The sequence below is a fragment of the Topomyia yanbarensis genome, chromosome 1, assembly GCF_030247195.1.
Source record: "Topomyia yanbarensis strain Yona2022 chromosome 1, ASM3024719v1, whole genome shotgun sequence".
Lineage (NCBI taxonomy): Eukaryota > Metazoa > Arthropoda > Insecta > Diptera > Culicidae > Topomyia > Topomyia yanbarensis.
Window position 1 is genome coordinate 68707002 of NC_080670.1, and position 7447 is coordinate 68714448.

The 7447-nt window shown below is 38.8% G+C and overlaps 1 protein-coding gene across 4 annotated transcripts in view; it reads right to left on the minus strand.

Moving 5' to 3' along the window:
- Nucleotides 1-6690, minus strand: part of LOC131677859 (uncharacterized) — a 176118-nt gene extending 169428 nt beyond the window's left edge. For all 4 annotated transcript variants that reach the window (XR_009303441.1, XR_009303440.1, XM_058957932.1 and 1 more), the window contains exon 1: nucleotides 6218-6690. The gene's annotated coding sequence lies outside the window, so the exon portion shown is untranslated. The remainder of the gene's footprint in view (nucleotides 1-6217) is intronic.
- Nucleotides 6691-7447: the final 757 nt, after the last annotated feature.

The window sequence follows — 7447 nt, forward strand, 5'->3', positions numbered from 1 at the left end:
AAATGTTTGGAACATTGATATCGACTTCTGTGTTGAGATTCAACATGGCAAACCTGAATCAATCAAAAAATTCCGTTTTTTTAATGACAAATATGATGAGCTGTCATTTTTAAATCCAAGATGATGAACCAAAATTCAAAATGACAAACTTTTGTGATGATTTATCGTGAAACTTTGCAATATATGAATTCTTAACCGAAATTGTTTCTAGATGCCTAAATGTGCACGATGTTTAAATCCAAAATGACGGACCTAAATATAATAAAATTTCTTTAACAAAGCTATGTATTATTGAGACGTAAATCGTTTGTTTTCGAAGGAAATCATTATATCATCGTATAACATCGGACCACCGTATATGCATATAAGCTGCATTCTTGAAAAAAGAGATAATTTCCACAAAAATTGCTCAAATCAACAAATTTTGCACTAGGTGAGTAGTTTTTACTGTGGAAAATAGGATTTCATTCGCTTTTTAAGATAGATCACAAAAACAAAGAAATTTTCACTGTTCCCTGTACAGTTACCCAATGGATCTATTTATAAAAATTATCAAATTACACAGAACCATGACAAGTTATCAAAAAACTTTGATCGCGGCAAATGTTGAGGATAGAATTTGCTATAAATAGTAATAAACTAAACATTTATTCGACGAACGAAAACTCATAAAAATGGAATAATGTTTTTCATTGAATTTTTACTCTGTCTGTTACAAAACAAGCGAATATCCATTAAAAGAGATCAGAGAGTTATCAGAATTCTTCCAAAACATAGCAACACGTGTAATGAATTAGAAATCATGAAATATGAGTGAATGAGACGATTATGTTCATGCATTATGAGTATATTGCGAATGCTTCATAGTCCCTGCAGTTCCACCGTTACCCTCTCTCCACTACACCAATAATGTCATGGTACTATCAGTTACCATTTCTAACACATCCTCCCCTTTCCCCCTTCCTCTTTTTGGTTTGTGGCAACTGCCACGACACACATAACTTGCTATTTCTTTATCCATTTATAAGTTGTGTCATAATATGTTCTACTCATCTGAAATATTTATTAATTTTCAATCCAATTTGATGAGCGCAGTTTCTGTAGCCACTGAAATAATATGATAAAATATATCTGGGCAAATAAAACTTTTGTAGTTGTTACAAAATTTGCGCAATATTGAGAAAACTATAACTAATTTATGTTCAACCCTGCTTTTCTCTGAATATGATTCCCTTCGAAACGTTGCACATCATTAGGCATGTTATAAAAAATCAAAAACTATATCAATTCCAACTTAATTCAATTCTGTATTGAACGTTTATATACTATAATTTAGAAAATCCTTGGGTATCTTAGAAAAATATTTTACTTAACTCAGTGGCGTAGTCAGAAATTTGGTTTGGGGTTGATTTTTCGAAAATACTTCAATATAATGTAAATTTGATAAAATATTGAAAGTTCACAAACAAAAACAGTTCAGCGGTTACCATTCCATTCTAAAAATAAGAAAAAAACAAAGAATACCTTCAATATCTTCATAGAGTTTTAAAATGGAATATATCTTACGGTTAACATCACAAAATTTCGAAACCATCAACTTCGAAGGTTGGTCATCAAATAGTGAATACTTCCCAGGGTTCACAAGCTCCTATCTCATGCTTTCCTGTGCGTCTATTGATGACATTTAATCTGTATCCCGGCATCGACTGGGTACTACCGTCTTCTGCAGTAGAAGCGAAATGAGAAGGTGCGAGTGGGCATGTGCGCTATAATCCTATCGTAGACAGAACTGAATACGTGAAGTGGCAAAGAAACGCAGCGCGGCTGTCCGAGGAGACAGGAGGTTGTGTCAAACTCAACAAGCCGCCCGGAAAACACCAAGTTGCGAAGAATCAGGAGGACAAGGCAGATCGGAATAATCGATCAAAGCCCACGTAACGAAAAAGGACTACGATTGGAAATTTGGCATATCGAACTGTAAGTCTTTTTGCTTCCCTTCCTACACAATGAGCTGAAAACTGGCAACTTCAAAGCATTGTAGGAACTTTGCTTGGCACGACAGAATGTATGAAAAAGCGGGCATCGCGCGGTTACATTCTATTAGAGCGGCGGCACAACAAATTAGTTGGGAATCAGTTTTGAAGAGCTGGGCAAGATGCACCAACACGTAATTAAGTACCAGACGATCAGAGAAAGGAGGTGTGTGGATCAAAGGTCTTTTCTACAACTACAGGATCGTTAACGTGCACTGCCCTCACGAAGCGTAACCCGAGAACGAGAAATATACCCTTTACGCGCATTTGGAGCCCGCGGCAGAATGTGAAGTTCCTCATCAGCGACATGAACCTTACCCCTGAGATCACCTGATTAACAAATTTAGAACCAAATCGACCACGTTCTAATGAACGGAAAAATTTTCTCCAACATCACAAATGTGCGCACCTTCCACAGTGCGAATATAAATTCGAAATCGCCTACAGGAAGATAGCCGATGGAGCATCTGTATAGAGTTCTATGCAAACGATTTCACCCACACTACTTGGGGGTTTGTTTTCCTCCAGCTGTCATATAAAAACTGTCAGCCAATTTAAACATTTGAATTAGCTCTCGTAAAGTATTTATAATAGTGTTGAAATGCTCTATGTCGCTGTAAAACTTATTCGGGGGACGTACAATTTCCGTTGGTCATATTCCATCATGAAAAAAATCCGACCGAAAAGTGATTTTCGATTTGTTTTCCTCCATCTATGACAGGTGGAGGAAAACAAACCGTTTAACACACTAATACAGTTACAGATTGTCAAGTACTCTATAGAGTTATGAAAATTCTACGAGCAGGTAAATCGCTCAAGCAAAGGCTATGTGCCACAGGCTGACATATGAAGAGATACTAATGGAGACCTTCTCAACCGAGTGCGAGCTGATCGATAAGTGTATTATGACGAAGATCGAAATAGCAGTAGACGACGAGAGTATCGCAAGAATCAGTCTGGGGACATGCGCGGCCGACGACAGATTCCCAGCGCAAGATCCACCGAAGATTCATGAGGTGATCGAAGGGTTGAGGACTGATAAAGCCGCTGGCAATGATCAACTGCCATGTGAGCTGCTAAAACACGGAAGAGAGGCGTTGTGTAGAGCACTCCCCTGGGTGGTTTTAAAGATCTGGGAGAAACAGATTTTACTGGAAGATTGGATGGAGGAAGTAGTATGTCCCATCTTTAAAAAGGGTGTTAAGCGGGATTGCTGCAAATAGTTATCGAGCAATTATATTGCTGGATCACCCTTAGTAAGCGAGATCGTTGAGAAAACTAGCATATAATGCCCAAATACGGATTTCAGGACCAGCGAAAATAGATCGAGTGATATGTGATGAGTATTAGAAATACTTTTGAGTCCTTTTGAAACTCGGAAAGGGCTACGGTAAGATGTGATAATAAGAGCTAAGATTGACACGGTTTTCCGGAAGTCTGCTCAGCTTTTTAGCTTCGCCGGTAACGTCAGTATTGTGCCACACATTCTGGAGACGATGGTGGGAACGTACATCCGACTGACGGTACGACACCGATTGAAGTTAATCTTCTACAAATCGCTCATTGGACCGGTTAAGAAACCTGGAGCATGCTGGCGGGAGATCAACGTGTTCTTAGTGATTTTGAGTGCAACGTGTTGAGAACGATTAGTTTCTAGAGCAATGTTACCGAGTTGTTCACCATTCTGAAAACATGCAGCCGCCCAAATTTCGCTCAGCGAACAATGGGTGGTTCTCCAAGCTACTGTTGCAATTCGTTGTTCATACGCCGTTTTCGCATTCCGTCATTCATATGCATCCCATCGTAGTACTTCCAAAATTATTATTTAAATATTAAAAATTAAATACTTTTTTATATTAAATTGGTCACCACCAATCATCAGATTCAATTAATTTTGGATTGGGAGGGTGTTTGACCCCCCCCCCTGGCTACGCCGCTGACTTAACTAGATAATATAGAATTAAAATAGAATTGAAATAATTGAAGATGAAAAATTTTGCAAGACACGTTCCACGTGCGTTTTTTAACTCTTCATATCTCCATTGAATTTTGAATAAAACATATGATCAAATATTTCATATTAAACTAGGAATATTTGTTTTGTGACGATATTGCAAACGCATATCCATTGGTATGAACTTTTATGAAAAATGACGGATCAAAGTTAAAAAGTATCCACAAATTAGAGCCGGGAGAAAAAGTCTCGCGAAGAACCCCTGAATTCTCTATAGGAGATGCAAGTATAATGTTTCAAATATTGTGGATTGGCATGCAGTCCTCTGGTACAAATAAAACAGAAATTTTAACTTCTTATCCGACGTTTCGACTCAATGTATTTATCCTTCTTCTGGAAATCATAGAGTTTTGTATATTGTTAATCTCTGTTGTATTTCATCGATCGTTCGTCTAGTTTTTGTCCCAATTATGCACATTTGTTTTAAATAGACGACGCCGGTGGTTGAGAGGTAAGCGAGACGGCCATTCATTCCAATTGGCCTGGGTTCAATTCCAGCCGAGGTCGTTAAGATTTTTCTGAGATGAAAAAATCTGTGGTCACGTATTCCTTCGGAAGGGAAATAAAGCCGTTGGTCCCCGGTCCACGAGTTGATGTATCGATATTCAGTCCAGATAGTAGAATTGCAGTCGTATATACGGCCTCTGGCAAAAGCAAGTATTGGACTAACCATTCCTTACCTTTCCTTCTGCTATCTATGTTCGGGCCTGGCCGGCGCCGGTATTGGTCAAACTTTAGGATTACCAGAAGTTGCACATTTAAAGATATTTCGCTACTCCCAAGCATAATTATCTACTGATTCCCTGTGCAACTTCAGCTAGTCCAGATCGATAACGGAGTAGCAGCCAGGGGTGGTCGCACAAGCTCAAGCTCATTATGCATTATGGTTCTACGGCATTAATGCCTATCGAAGCCAGAGAGACGACTTCGCCATCTGAATTCTAGAAATTAGCCCATCAACACATGGATCTGGACCAGTGGCTTTAAATTCCCTTCCGAATGTAGATGTGATGTTTGTCACGTCAGAAAATCCTAACGACCTCGGCTGGGAATGAATCCACTGGGGTGAGTAGCAGTCACGTCTACCACTCAACCACCGAAGACACCGCTTCCATGTTAATTTTTAATAAAGACCATAGAATAACGTAGCATATAATTGTCCGAGAAAAATTCAAAATGCGTCATCGTAAACAGTACTATCGACCACGCGGCTCCTCTGTTTCATGCTGAGTGTGTTTTCTGTTTCATTAGAAAAGTTGCCCCGATTATCACACTACACCGGTTTTAAACCCAGCATTGAAAATCAACAGTATAATAAACTTGCACCCGACGTACTTGATCTCTTGTATACTATATGTTGATGTTGTTTTTACTGGTAAAAGTTTTGTGAAGTGATTTCAACAAACACAGAAACAGGTTCATCGATAATAATAAACAATATTTCCCAAACTCCTAATACCATACCACATGGCACCATGCAAAACTGTAATATTGACGGTCTCCTACTGAGAAATGTCAATTTCAGTTTCAGTGGGTACCCATTTTTCTAAGAAAATGATAACGCTTTTCAATCTCCGAGAGAGCACCTTCCACCCTCAAGCAAATGAAGAGCGCAAACAAGTGCAATAAAAACTGGAACTTTTTTGTTGTTTTCCTTCGGCGAACTGCTAATGGGGACGAGACAATGCACAGACTCAATATGTCATTGCCATTTCCCAATCCTCCAGCTTCGGCATCGTGTGCCCAGACTTGCTACTCCGGAAGTAATACTGAGAGCGATGGAGTTACGAGATTCGCTCGCTTGAGAGACCCAAATCCTGTTTGGTCCATCCACGCTGCGGCGCTTCGCGTCTTGAAATATATTGAGCGAATTGGCGACAGAGAGCGAGAAAGAGAAAGAAAGTTGGGTTGTCTGGCAAGTTGGATGTCAAAGCCATCGGATGGAATGAAAATTGCAGTCATAAAAAACGTTTTTTTTGCATCCATGTGCTAAAGTTGTATCACTCCTGAAAATTATTTATTGCATATACGTTAACATGTTACTACAGTAGCGTGTGTGCGAGAGAACATCAAGTCCTTTTTTAAATCGATGAAAGAGCACAGGATAACAGTGACTGTGATTCGATGCAAATTTTCCTCATTATTTTAAAATCTTTAATGTAAAACTTACTGATCATTATTGCAAATACTGTATGGTAAAATCCTCTTTTTTACGCCTCGAGTTAGTCTACCTGAAACAAGACGCACACACTCGCGGTACCACTATTAAAACCGGAAAATACAGGGATTTATAGATTTTTTCGATAACTTATAGAGCTTGTCTTCACGCGTCGCTATTTTTCGCCAACTTGGCTGGGCACAAATTCACTAACAAAATGCTGTAGGCTTATGAACAATGCAATGAGACGAAAAATCTTATCGATAATAAGCACTCACACACACGCGATATCAAACGAAAACGGTATCCGGTGATCGACGGAAATATATTGACCCGAATCAATTACGGACTCTGTGAGACTACACCCGTTTGTTGGGAAAATATTGCCACTTCTGCTTAGAGTAAAGCAGGCTTTACCAACTGGATTTTATGATCCTTTGTGTAGCACAGAGATCCTTGGGCGAGGTTCCAGTGTAATCTCCGTGACTGTACAAACTCAACTGAAAATGGATGCTGTGGAAAGCTGAGATTTCCCAAATTCAGGATAATGGAGAGCAAAACTTTTCTCACCATACTCTGGTTTGGGGCTGACTCGCAGTGCTGATCTTTTCTCTTTCTCTTCATCTACAACATTTACGTTCTTTTATGCTGTTTATGGCTTTCCCATACGAAAGGCTTGGTGTTATTCCAACCACGCTACTGGCAGGAAAATGTGGCAAACGCGTGATGAGACCTAGCAGCGGAAATTATCTACCGGTGCATTTGGGTAATAATTTAAGTTGAAAACAGTGGGTGGAACTACTCCACAGTGCAATCTTTGGAATTGAAAGAAAATCTATGCAAATCTGCTTACATCGTGGTGCCAAATCAATAAGTCTCTCAACACTAAAAATCATATGCTCCTCGCCATACAACAAAAAATGATTCTATAAAATTTATGTACTATGGATACATATTTTCATGTCCTATTAGGAGGAACTAGAATCATAATAAAAACGCGATGAATTATCCTACAATGAGATAATACCTCTCTTATAACAATAATTGCGCTAAGCTCCAATCTAGTTAATACCGCCACATCTTATTATTCTTGATTTTATGCATGAGCTTAATTCAGTTTAAGAGACTAACAGCTTAATTTTCAATATTCTATTTGTCCGCATAGGGTAGAAGAAATATTTTTCGCCAATCAAAAATATTTGTGTAGAAAAACTCATTAAAATTCAATATAATCAGATGCCA